At 40.2% G+C, this 13723-nt stretch overlaps 1 protein-coding gene and 1 long non-coding RNA gene across 9 annotated transcripts in view; one reads left to right on the forward strand and one right to left on the reverse strand.

The window, feature by feature from the left end:
• MACROD2 (mono-ADP ribosylhydrolase 2) overlaps window positions 1–13723 on the reverse strand; it is a 1913815-nt gene that overhangs the window by 973841 nt on the left and 926251 nt on the right. The gene's annotated exons all lie outside the window — the stretch shown is intronic.
• The window catches only part of LOC311594649, a 49194-nt gene that overhangs the window by 13821 nt on the left and 21650 nt on the right, over window positions 1–13723 (forward strand). For 3 of the 4 annotated variants that reach the window (XR_014778176.1, XR_014778177.1, XR_014778178.1), the window contains exons 3-4: window positions 8939–8979; window positions 12201–13701. This is a non-coding gene — a long non-coding RNA (uncharacterized lncRNA). The remainder of the gene's footprint in view (window positions 1–8938; window positions 8980–12200; window positions 13702–13723) is intronic. The other variant, XR_014778179.1, reaches the window with a different exon arrangement.

The raw sequence follows: 13723 nt of genomic DNA on the forward strand, positions 1-13723 counted from the left end.
GAGTAAGTATATGACAGGCACAAACAGTCCAGTGAGTAATAGTTCTATCCTGCAGGCAGAAGAACACCCTCACCAATTTGATCATTCTCAATCTGCAATGATAGAAGGGCATATGCTTCAAGAGGTTTGGGAGACCATTCCCTTCACAGGGCTTGTACTCAGGAGAGAGAGAGTGACTGCTAAAGCTCCAGAAGTCACCTGTGTCGGTAGGGTCAGCGACACCTTCAGAAGTCACCTGTGTCGGTAGGTTCAGATACACCTCCTGAAGTCACCTGTGTCGGTAGGGTCAGAGACACCTTCAGAAGTCACCTGTGTTGGTAGGGTCAGAGACACCTCCAGAAGTCACCTGTGTTGGTAGGGTCAGAGACACCTTCAGAAGTCACCTGTGTTGGTAGGGTCAGAGACACCTCCAGAAGTCACCTGTGTTGGTAGGGTCAGAGACACCTCCAGAAGTCACCTGTGTTGGTAGGGTCAGAGACACCTTCAGAAGTCACCTGTGTCGGTGGGGTCAGAGACACCTTCAGAAGTCACCTGTGTCGGTAGGTTCAGATACACGGTAGGGTCAGAGACACCTCCAGAAGTCACCTGTGTCGGTATGGTCAGAGAGCACTCGCAGATATGCCCTCACTGCTATTATTACTCTATTTGTGTTGCCTCTATCTGTGTGGTTCTGCTTCCATCATGTTCTAGAAGGACTTGGAGAAGTATACATTAAAACCATGCCAAACAGAAGAGATGAGGGAATATGTAAGTGGTGCTGCATCCAGGTGATTGGCTGAAGTCTTGAAGGGTAAAGCAATCTGAAGGGGATATGACCTCTGGACTTGTGGAATGTGCTGCTCTTTAGAAAAGCAGAAGAAGGGAGAGAGGAAGAGAAGAGGCCAGATGGTGAGACCAACAGAGCCCCCTCGGAAACGTCCCTCCTTCTCTTCTCACGGCAACTTAGAATATTCTTCAAAATCAACAATTCAGTATAATGAAGATTCTTCAGTTATAATAAAGTCATTTTTACAGCAATTTTAATGGATATTTTTAAAATGTGCTGTGTTAACAGAGAGGTGGGGGCGGGGTGGCTTGGAGAGATGTGACCAAGGTACCATCCAAACAGACCCACATATTTAAAGTACCTTTGTCAAAAACAAATCTCTTGTTAATGGAAATCTCTCTCTGCTTGGGTATGATGCACTCCACATATATCAACATTATGAATACATTATTTATGAATCAATGCAGAATGTGACATTATTAAAAAGAAGGTCAAAAAGGAAGAAAGCCATGTTTCACAATAGCTTCATCTGACACGGAGAACCTCTGAATCCCATGTGCTCTGACCAACACGCAGAAATGCCTGTAAACACTTGCTTCCCTCGGTATCAGATGTGTGCTGGCAAGCTCTTCGCTCTTCATTACCTCCAAAAGCCCCAAGCAAGAATGACACCTCTGGAAGTGACACTTGAGTAAACAGAAAAGGAGAAAAAGACAGGCAAGGTCAGAGAACTGTTGTAGGGGCTGGAGGTGCCCTCTGTTTCACTGGATGCTTAAGACTTGCAAGCTGACCTTAACCTCAGACACTGCTGAGCAGAGTGTTAAAATTTTAACTAAGTGATGCTGTGTGTTGGGATGAAGGTCTTCCGTACTCGGGGTCATGGCCAAGGCCATGATAAAGTTGTTCCTGATAACTCTTCCTTAGCGGCTGGAGACCTTCAGTAACCCCCATCTCTTTCCTGTTCTATATCAGCATCGATGATTAGGTTCTCTTAGAAACTGCAGCTCCGGGGATTCTTCATAGGCTGAAAGGTTGCAATGTAGAAGTTTAAAAGGCTTCCATTTAGTTACTGTAGATTTTCCCCCAAAGGTGACTCTGATGTGTGGAGCATTCATATCCTGCTTTGTGATCCAATGTTGCGCCTTTAAATGAATTCATTTTTAGATGAAATTTAAAAAGCTGAACACATATGATCAGCAAGTCTGTGGACAAGAAAGTCTGTTAGAGTCCGCCTAGAAAACAGACGGTAGTTCGAAACTGAGTAATCTGAAATGTTTAGTAGTGTGACTATTGGAAAAGGCATCGGAGAATAGATATCACCAGAGCGGTAGTATTCTTCAAGGCTAGCAAGAAGAGTACTATAACAATTACAAGTCAAAAGCATGGAAGAGTGGATAACAGTATAGAGACATCAGCAAGAAGCTGATACACTGCCTTTATCTTCCCAATCCTTTGCACTTCCTGATAAATGCCCGTTCATTAAACCAAGAGATGCCAGAAGCTACATAAGGTTTCATAGTGACCAGATTTATTTAAGCAGAGAGACGAAGGAGTGAAGAGTAGGTCTGGGTGCAAATGGAAGGTATGCTGCAGAGTTGCACTCACCAGTTCAGCGTAGAAGAGCATTAGGGTAAAAAAATAAAGACAACGGCAGTTGTGGCATTTCAAATTTCAATCCTGGGATAATGTGATGGAATAAATATTGTGACATATTTGGTCTCTGATTTTTTTTATTAATTTATTCAGATTACAACTAAATTGTTCTCCCATCACTGGTATATTCCCGTTCCTCCTACCCTCCCACCCCTACCCTATTACCCTCCCTTAGGTCCATGTCTGAGAGGGATCTCCTCCCTCACTTTATGGTCTCAGGCTAACAAGTCTCATCTTGGTAGTCTGCCTATTCTTTGTTTGAGAGCCACCAGGGCTCCCCACCAAGGGGAGGTCATCAAATATGGGGCACCAGAGCTCATGTCAGAGTTAGTCCCTGCTCTCCGCATACCTGTGGAGGATGTCCAATCCATTCATTAGATCAGAGTAGGGATTTGGTGTTTACTACTTGTATTGTCCTTGGTTAGTGCAATAGTTTGAGCAAACACCCCTGGGCCCTGATCCACCCATTACAATGTTCTTCTTGTAGATTTCTAAGGTCTTCTGGATCCTCTGATTTTTTTTTATTCCTGGCATGGAGTTCCAACCCTTAACAGTTCCCTGAGTTATCAGCACAAGAGAAGGAACCTTTGTGACTCATTGTAAGCCCTTGAACTGTACTGGAGGTTCAGTGACTCTTGGTCCCTACAGAGCTTCAGGATAGAGACTAGTTGCGTCAAAACATGATCATGAAAATAGGAGGTTAGGACTGGCAGTCTACTCAGTTTTTCCAAGAGAAATAGGAGGTTGGAGACTGAGCTTAAAAGCCAATGGTTCAGTCAGCCATGCCTATTGAAGGAATTATCCATAAAAACTCTTAAAAAGGAGTTGTGAGAATGATAGCAGATGAAGGCAGGGGAGGTAGCAGCCATAGAGAAGGGTCGTGTGTTTCTCATCCTTCCTGTTCTATGGGATACTTTGGTTTCTTAATCCTAAGTCATATCCTTTATGATAAATGCTTCAGGTTAAGTAAAACACCGCCAGGCATTCTGGGCAGCATTCTAGAAAGTCATCACAGCCAAGGATGTCGTGGGAACACATTGATTCACCGGTTAGTCAGAAGGACAGAAGAGCTTGATTTATCACTGGTATCTAATCATGGAGCCAAAAATCAAGGATACAGATTGCTAGGGAAAAACACATCAACTCTACATAATAAAACCTTCACTTTTACTGAAGAAATAGAAAGAGACTTGAGTGAAGAAAGAATTATCAGTACCAGAGTAGGTAGGGCTATGTCACTCTTACAAAATGATCCATTGAAGACGAGATGCATGTTTCAGAGAGAGAATATAAACACACAGCATGGAGAAGAGGAACAACAGATTCAGTTGGATGGAGGGAGCTGTATGCTATACAAGGAGAAGGGATAACCACACTGAGGGAGTCCGAATGCCATGCAAAGGGAGAGGAAGCACCACCCATAAGCTGCTCCCATGCAAGAACCCAGGAATTGAGTTATAAATAACAAAGAGAAGGCAGGAAAGCATCCATCCAAACAGACCTTTGAGATTTCAAATATAAAATGTGTTTTGTGAGTCCTATTTCACAATCACTCTGATCCTCAGTAGATGGGGTTCTTAACGGATTGATATGTCCTAAGTTTTCACCAAAGCCACAGAGATGTTTGCTCAATCTGAGCGTCTGTGTAGACTACAATGAAGAGTACATTAAAGAAGGTTTTAGACCAAGAGTACATGGTAAAGAAGACTTTGGAAGAGGATATCTTCCATCCACCCATGCATGACTCACGTAACCTTCCAGGAACAGGCACAACCCAGTGAGGCGGAGGAAGACTGCTGCATCAGCCGAGTAATGAGGCCAAAAACAAACAGTGGGAGAAGCACAAAGCTGTCAGTTCTTGTCTGTATTTTTTTAGTTCCTGTCAGCACAACTTGGTTTTCACTTAACAAGGCATGAGCTAAGCTTCCTGCCCGGCTGCTTCACCATCCTGCTGGAGAGATGGAAGCAGATTTAGGCATTTGGATTTCCTGTCCCTGTCCTGTGCAGACTATGACCTCACTGGGCAAATGTGAGCTTAGACACTTGTGGGTCAGCCATAATCCAGAGATAAGGATGAGACAGAGACAATTGAGAATAGCAAGGTGATCGTGGTCTGGCTCTCCAGTGCCCATAATTCATGGTAGAAGCTAGAATAAAATGGATCCTCCCTGCCTCACTGCAGGACTCTTATCAAAATGGAAGTGTCAAGGGCTCAAGTCAAGTCCTAACTCAACATTCATCTCCCATCTCGTTTCAGTGGGTGATATGGCCAATTGAATGCATACTCAGAAATGAGTGAACATTTCACATTTTAAAAACAACAACAGCAGCAAAACCACATCAATTTGTCATTGTATTTGTTATTACTGATCCAATCAATAGACTCTACTTTCATTTGGACAGAATGAGATCAGAGACTTTCTAGTGTCAAGTCTTTTGGAAACTATTGGAATGTATTCCCTCTTTTCATTTTCTCCTCATTTTTGGTACTCAGCAAATAGTTGGAATGGTAGATTATGAAAATAATATAAAGGGTTTCACTTTCTGTTTATTCTGGGTTAATTATGCACTGCATTTTCATTTCATTTTTCTTCCACCAAAGGAGTCTGATATCAGAAACCCACATGTTTATTTCTCATGGTTTGGGGCTCCTAGCTTTTCTGAAATCTTCCCACCAACCTTCTAGACCTCACAGGACTTCAAGATTTCCACATTCTTGAACTCCTACTTGGTACACACAATATTTCTTAGGACCTTATATTGATTCATCTTTGAAAACCTGCTTTAGCTTATAACGCTAAAACATCGTAAAACCTTGTTGGGGAGTGTGGTTTTGGCCAATTCTCACCATTCTGTCAGCACAGGAGACTTGTGTGGCTCCAAGTGGTGTGTGGTGTGTGGATTTCCCATCAAGTAGCCAGCAATTCAATCTGCATTGGAAGCTGCATCTTCTAATCCTGATCATCTCTGACCTGAGCTGATTGGAGGCAGTGAGTGTTCACATGTTGAAGGATCAGTCTACGGGACTGTGGTGGTTTGAACAAGAACGTCCTTCATAGTCTCACCTGTTTTAAATATGTAGGTCCCAGTTTGTGAAACTGTTCAGGAAAGAATGGAAGGTGTCACCTTGATGGAGGAGGTGTGTCCCAGGCAGCCATCTTCGAGGTTTCAAAAGCTCATATTGTTCCCAGTTAGCTCTTTCTCTCTCTCTACCTTGTGGTTGTGCCTCAAGATGTGAACTCACAACTACTGCTCTAGTGCCATGCCGGCCAGCTGGCTGCCACACTTCACACCATGGTAGTCCTGCACTCGAATCCTCTTGACACTCTAAATCTCAATAAACACCTTCTTTTATAAGTTGCTTTGATTGTGATGTCTTATAAAAACAATAGAAAAGTTACTTAAACAAGGACAGCCATGGCCTTTTAGATGTCAGTCACATCCCAGAGATGTCTTCACCTGTGCTTCTCTTAGACCAAGGAGTCAATCAGCATTTCATACCTTTTTCTTGGGTTCAGATAATTTATTTGAGCATATGGTTGAACTCAGGGAAGCATATTACCAGTTTTTCAAAAGGCATACCACCCCCCCACACACACACACACACATGGCAGGGTGAAGGGCATAAAAATGGTACGGAGCCTCTCTCTCTTCTCTGAGCATGCATCTCCACACAGTCAGCTTTCAGAATCTTGTTCTTTTACGTTTCTATGAAGACTGGATTACATGAGTATGACTAATAGAGTGGGTCTGGAAACTTAGCAACAGACATCTGTCCACAATCTTTTTGGCCTTGCTGTACAGTACTACTTCCTCTGGGGCATGGGGTAAGAACCTTCTGAAATGAAAGTACTATGACCTACTATCAGATAATATATGTCATAGGGTTCCTTTATGACCAGCTAAAGGCAGACAAAGATTAGTCTTTCTATGGCCTGCTTTAAGGGAGAGATATTCTAGTTTCTATGGCTTGTCTTTGGGAGGGAGTTATGAGCCAGGAATAATGGTCACAACCCAAATCATAAATACCATAACATTGCAACCTCTTTCAATAAATTACAAATTTCTGCACTGTTGAACAATATAATGGGATATCTTAATATTAAAACTATAAGACACAAGGGGAAAAATTAAGTACCCAATAAAATTAAGACAGTAACAAATTAATATAGTAACAAAGCTGCAAAAAAACCATACTTAAAACCTACATACAGTGACCCTTGGAAATATCTAAAATAAATGTTTGTCTACAGTAGGGAAGGAGGTTAAAAGTGAGCATTTAAAATAGTGGTCTTACAACAATTGAGATGTAATATGAATAAATTAATAAAATAGATTATAAAAATAGTGGTCATTACTGGGTTTGTGTTATATTATTGAGGATATTGTTCTTCTAAGTGATGTCCCATTCAATGGCTGACGAATACATTGGAAAGAGAGAATTTCATTCCATGCCTATTCTGTATCTATGGCTATAGATATGAAAACTGTGCTATTTCTTGACTTTTTTTTTCCTTCAAACACATTTTCCAGGTTCCAAGTTTTAAAATCACAGAATTCACTGAGCCATATCACCACCAAAGCTTACCTATGATAGCCAATTACGATATCAAGAATACAGCTGGCAAGGTATCTCAGTAAGGTGAATGTGCCATAAGACTTGACACCAAAAAATGAGATGCAAAAGAGTGAACAAAGGGGAAAGAGTTCACCTACATGGGTGAACTATTAATACTGCCAGCCTGATCTCTACTTGAGGAGCTGAATAACAGCTATAAACACAGAGTGCAGCTCAAGACCCGAATCACATAATTGGATAGGAGTGTTAAAAGCCAAGACTACAGAGCCACTTACATATTTTACAGATTCTACAGTCTGCCACATTGAACAGCTTGTCTCAAAAACTATCAGGATAACCAAGATAATGCTCAATCAAAGAAAATAACTTCGCTGTTGGCAGGTATGCTAGTAGGATCAGGGAAAGAACTACTTTAAATCCATAAGATAAAGCAATACATGGAGACCCAGCCATCAGAGAAGGGTGGTGAAACTTGAGATAGGACCTCCCTCCAAATATCCCCTATATCCTAGTCCATCATCGTTACATCCTAATTTGGTAAAATTGCACAAACAGTAATAGTTCTTCCACAGACGCTCTGGTTAAGCATCATCGGGGTATATGGGAAGGCAGAGTGATATTAAACTATCCTTATCATGAAAGTGAAATGGGGGAGTCAGATGCAATGGAGGCACCTGACTAAATATTGACAAACAATTGGACAATGAGAAGCAGATGTCAGCAGGATTGCCAGCAGACAGACTTGCTATCTTCCCTGGAAACTAACATTGTGTGTCTCGTCCAAGAGGATGCTTGAGGGAACTTTGGGATAATGAATGCCTCTACATAGTGTGGGCAGGGTCTCTGAAGAAGCCTGAGAAGCATTCAGAGCAACTGAGCTCTGATTGTGACATGGCTATGCTGGGAAAATTGTGCCTAGTTTTGACACAGAAAAAAAAAGAAAGAAAGGTTGTCAATACAACCCTGCCTAAGGCCTGAGAACCTGCGACTGCCAGCTGATGGCCCTTCCTTACTTCTCTGTTACATATAGGAAGCTGGACATCCTTCTTATCCTCTGTACTCCTTTATATATTCTAAAATGTGAAATTATAATTTGTTTAATGACTCAGCGATCAAAGCATACTACTGCTAGCTATCAAAGCCTGGTATACTGAATTCAGGTGGCTGTCAGCATTCCACACCCATTTCAGTCAACCTCAGGTAATTAATAACTTATAATAAAATGAACATTTACTTATACATGGTACAACAGATTATTTTTCTAATTGTTCACTAAACAATAAGAAAAGTAACTTGTTATAACCTTTAGACTCATATTTCATTAGCTATTATAAATGATATAGATGTGATTTGCTGTACATAGGAAGATACTTTACATAAGCACTATGTCATTTTAGATTATGGACCTGAATATCCACAGTTTTTGGAGGAGTAGAGCGATGGTCCTAGAACTGACTCCACATAGATGTCAAGAGATGATTATCTCTTGTACGCAGAGGCCTCTGATATGCAATGTCTCTATGGTTTTCTCCCACACTCTTTCCTGCCATTCTTGTAAAGTCTGTCACAGAATCTAGAATTCCTTCCCCTTAATACAAGCCATAGAATATGCACAAGGCTATTCCCTGACTTGTCTTTGCTGACCCTGTGTGTCAATTGGTCCCTCCCATCAACAGAGTAGAGGAATGATGGAGAAAAGCCTAGAAGACTGTATACAAGCAAGCATGGCTAGGTCTGCCCGCCCCCCCACCCCCGAGCCCAGTTTGTTACTAGTGGATCACTCCACTTTGGCTGATACATAGATTTTGAAGTCTGTCCAACATTTACTGAAACTGAGCATCAAATTACACATCTTCCTTGGGTCTATGGGTGTTCATTTCTCCTTGCTCTTCAATTGCATAACACATCCTTAGGTAACTTTGTTTTGCTTTACTTTTCAGCTGGTCTTTCATTATAGAGCCGTCATCTAGCAATGCTTGAGGTAAGACATTTACTTTTGGCCCTGCAGGGGCTTGCCTTTACACAGCCTTCTCTTATACGTTGACCTCTGTAATGATCACTTAGTATTCTTTGGCTACATGTTTTTGTGCTTGAATCCCACACATATGATGATTAATGGTGCTTTATTTCCAATCATCATCCTTCCGGAATTACGTCACCTGAGTCACTGACATGATAGTATCAGCGCAACTATGCCCTTGCCTATATAGAAAGATGTCTACAGATAAAGAAAACAAGAAGTGCTTCTGCTCCTGTTTCTAAACATAGCCAAGAATAAGGAAATTATGAAGAAGAGGACAGATCCCCTGTGTGCCAAGAACCAACTAGGTGGCAAAGATTCTAAACATTTTAAATGTCACGCTCTCACTTGCTAAACTTGATATCCTTGCAAAGCAGAGGTTTTCGTCCCCTTTTTAGAAATGAGGCCACTAGCAGCTGATTGGCTAGATAACATGGTAAGACTGAATTTGCCGCTTCGTTTGCCAAATCTAGCCAAATTAAAAACAGAGAAATATCAAAATACACACACACAAAAAAAAACTAGGCAAAGTAAGCAAGGGAGAGAAAATGATTATCTTGTTGTTTTCTTATTGAGACTCTGTCCCCAGTACATTAAGCAAAATTTCAGCACCTCTGGGGGGGAAAAATGTCCATAAGCCTATGCAAATGAGATGGTAAATACAGGTGCCTATTTTGGAGGCCAACTTCATTAAGGCATATCCAATCAGATGTCAGCGGCTCTGTCACTTGTGTTTCCAAGAGGACCTGAAGGGACTGTGTTTTGAAAGGAGCTCTCACCAGCACCCAGTATCCCTTTGACTGGTGTCCTTCTCTGAGGACTAAGCTCCCTAAAGGAAGCTGCCTTTCTGCATGGGCACCTGACTTGGATGAGAAACCGTAAAGGCGTTACTCTCGGGATCATAATGCAGAGAAAGAAGGTAAAGCTGCAGAGACTGCTCCACAGCTAAGCAGGAACGCGCATCCCCATGCTCATCACTTAGAATACTTAGTTTTAAGCTAAGTAAACATCTGACCTTTGTACAAATGTATTTTCAAAAAACATTAATTATGATACTTTCTGAGTCTTTACTAAAAGGAATTTTAGCATTTTCGTGCACAAACTCCGTGCAGTTAGTACCAAGTAAGCTTTTACAATCACCTGCCGAAAAAAAGTCAATAAAATTTCTAGCAATATAATACAACTTTGTATATGAATAAGTCATGCTGATATTGTGTGTACTGCCCTATGTGCGTTGTTTGAGTAACTTATCCACAAACTGCAATGCTCATTTCAAGTCATCTAAACATTTTGGAAGCCTAAAGAATCCACAGCCACCAGGAAGACCTGGTTATGATGCAGAAGAGTGATGCTCAAACGCGAACATGCATGGAAGCCACTCAAAGGGGTTCATGAAATATAGGCTCAGGTCCCTCTTAGAGTGTGGTTTCTAGTTTGGGGTGGATAGTAACGCTTCGTACCAACTTCCCAGGTAATGCTGAAGGTGCTGATCTAAGGACCACCCTGAGAGTCAATGGTGTAGGACAAAGGCAAAAAAAAAAAAAAAAAAAAAATGCCATCATAGAGTTCTGTAGTTAATGGTTATATTTTGTATCCAAGACTCTATGGTAGAATAAGGATTTGCCCATTTGTGCAGTATCAACTAAGGGGCTCATGAAACGTAAGAGTCAGGATGCTTCATAAAGACTGCCAGGGCTTAGCTTTTTAAATCTGGCAGAGGGGTCAGGAAGAAGAGAGGGAGGTGGAGGCATTCCATAAAGATAACTATGGAGCTCAATTTTTATTTAAAATTATTCTTGTTGAATGTACAAGTTTAATACGAAGGTTATACTTGCTCTATAATATTTTATAAAGACCAATTTTTCTATTTACTAATGTATTTATTAATTTTTCTATTTACTAATGTATTTATTAATTTTTCTATTTACTAATGTATTTATTAATTTTTAACAAAATGAAGCTTGAGTAGGGATGATGTGAAAGTCTCCAAAAAATCAGATAATTCACCCAATTGGTAATGCAGTAGGGATACTAAGCAAAGGGCAGGAATGTAGGTGAGATGAAAACTAAGGCTTCTAGGTGTACTTATATATGTGTGTAAGTCTAGCCAGTATCTGTGAAAAAAAATGCTAATAAAATCAGTCAACTAAGGTAATCACACAATGTCTTCCATTATCAGGAACACACAAGTAATATGCAAGGGCAGGAATAATAACGAATGAGAAATGAAATAAAAAAACAAATATGAAGCCATGATATATGAAAAAAAACTTATAAACCACAGAGAAAGAAAAACTAACAAAATTACTAGATCAAAAATGACATTTTTATAGGTTAAAAAATGCAAAAAAACTAACAGAAAACTGAAAAAAATTGTTGGTTACATGTATGAGAAAAAACTTTTAGTAACTAATGTGTAAAAACACCTGATAAATAGATAATATAAATATATGATATATAATAGATAATGTAAACATCTACAAAACAATTCCTAAAGGTGAAAAGTGTCAGATAATGATGAAGCAGTCAACTTTATAAATTACTGAAAAAATTTCAAATTCAAACAACAATGCAATGCCAATTTTTGCTGATAAAATCAGTACCAGGTTGTTGTTGTTGTTGTTGTTTAATTCAACTGTGGCAAAAGAGTAGGAAGAAGGGCTTTTTGGATCCTGCTACTGTATGAATAAATACCCGAGGATAGAAAATGTCAGAACCTCACTACTCTAGCACTTTTTCGTCAAGTCATTTGACCTCATTAAACAATTAGAATTCTGCCATAAGATCTGGCCATTATGATCTCAGTGGTGCTATTCTTTATAGAAGTGAGAGCTAAATGTGCAACAAAAAAATTCAAATAGATCCATAGCAGAGCCTTCTCAACAACTTCCAACGCCATTAGAAACACTACTCCTTAATAATAAAATTAACAAGTGAAAATACATGTTGTAAAATACCATATAGAATACAATCTTGTTTCATGAATTATGAATCTGTCAGTACATGTGTCTCTTGTTGAGAAACTTCAAAATATAAACAAATCAAATGCTATGCATTTTGGCTTTACACAAAATTTTTTTTCCCAACTTATAACCCTTTCCGACCACTTTACATTGTCAATAAGTCACTTCCAAACTTTGTAAGTTGTATTTAGCCTTCCACCCCACACTTTTTTTTTTCAGATACAGGTTGAGTCTCTGTAAAGTTCTATATCCACAGCGAAATGGAAGAAAGTAACGCTGAGGAGGAGGATTCCTAAAGTGTTCCAGAAAGTGCTGCTGCTGACTTTGCAATCTTGAGATTCACCTCCAGGAACTGCCTGGAGACAGATTTTCCTCCACCTCTTCACACCGGGAAGCCTTATTACTCAACCCATGCCACACATTCTGGCAGAGCGCGTGCATCGCCAGGCTCCGGGCAGAGGACAGAGGGGCGATGATCAGAACTGGTCGCGGTGCTCTGTGCGGCTTCTCAATGTGCAATAACGTCCTCTTAATTCCCTCGGCTGGCACAGCTTACGCAGCATCATTTATTTAAGGATATCTACATTTTCAAACACTGTTGGGTGAGCACTAGCCCCATCAATCACTCTGACAAGCTGTGTTCCTCTCCAGTTTATCTTCCTGTACATTTTGTGCCGATTCCGTTTGCAAACCTTCAAAAGGGGGTAGCAGGGAGGAGTGATGAACAACTTAATCTTCGCAAATATAAAATGATGTTGGACTCTAATTTGCCATTTGAACTCTCCCACCAGCTAATGAAACCTTCTATCCACCTTTTAACTGCCGTACCCCCTTGGGCCCATAATGGATGACCTGTTTTAAAACATGGGGAATATTTTATTCACGTTGCAATTTGTGTGAAACTTGTCACCATCGAGGATCTTTTCACTTCATATGTAGACAGGTTTGTTTATTATAATTTCCATTAGTGTCACAGAAGACAGAAATGATGAATGATGATACTGAAGCTACAGATTTCACAAGTTAGAGAGTTATAAAGGTTGAAACCAGCTTATCTCCTGTTATTTTATAAGAAGCATAAACACTGTCACCCCAATTATCCATAAGACCAACTCCTTCTAGCTTACTGACTTGAAAAAATTTCCAAGAAGAAAAAATTTCCAAGAAGAAAATGTATAAAGAGAAAAAGGAGGAGAAAAATAAATAATTGGACCACAAAACACACAAGATGAACAGCCCTTTACCCAGTAGCAATCGCAAGTAGAGGAGGCGGCATGGCAATGGACTCTCCAAAAATCATATTTATTTTTCATTCTTTTGTTTTTTAACACACCTAGAGATAGGTCCCAGCAGATGGGGAGGAGAATGAGGAGAACTGCATCCAGAAGCTTCCTCCAGAAAATGAGAATAAGAGATGGAACTATGAGTAAAAAAAAAAAACCTATATGTATTAATATGAGATTCTAGGAAGACATTTATAGAAGGGGCAGGTTTATGGCTCCTCTAAGGGAGACAGGGATGAGCAAACACTCAAGTGTGGGAGTCAGGAGTAAGAGTTTGACTGGGGATTATCTGTATATGAACCTTTTTGGATTCTGGCATTTCCATTTCTGTAAACTTGTATTCTCTCTGCCCAGTGAGCTGTGAAAGGAACATCCGAAGTCCTGCTATCATCTCTGAAAATACTTGTTTCTACCATTCAAGTTTCTACTTAAGAGGGGTAAAATTATATGTAAGATCAC

The sequence above is a fragment of the Acomys minous genome, assembly GCF_964271855.1.
Source record: "Acomys minous genome assembly, chromosome: 3".
Taxonomy (NCBI): Eukaryota; Metazoa; Chordata; class Mammalia; order Rodentia; family Muridae; genus Acomys; species Acomys minous.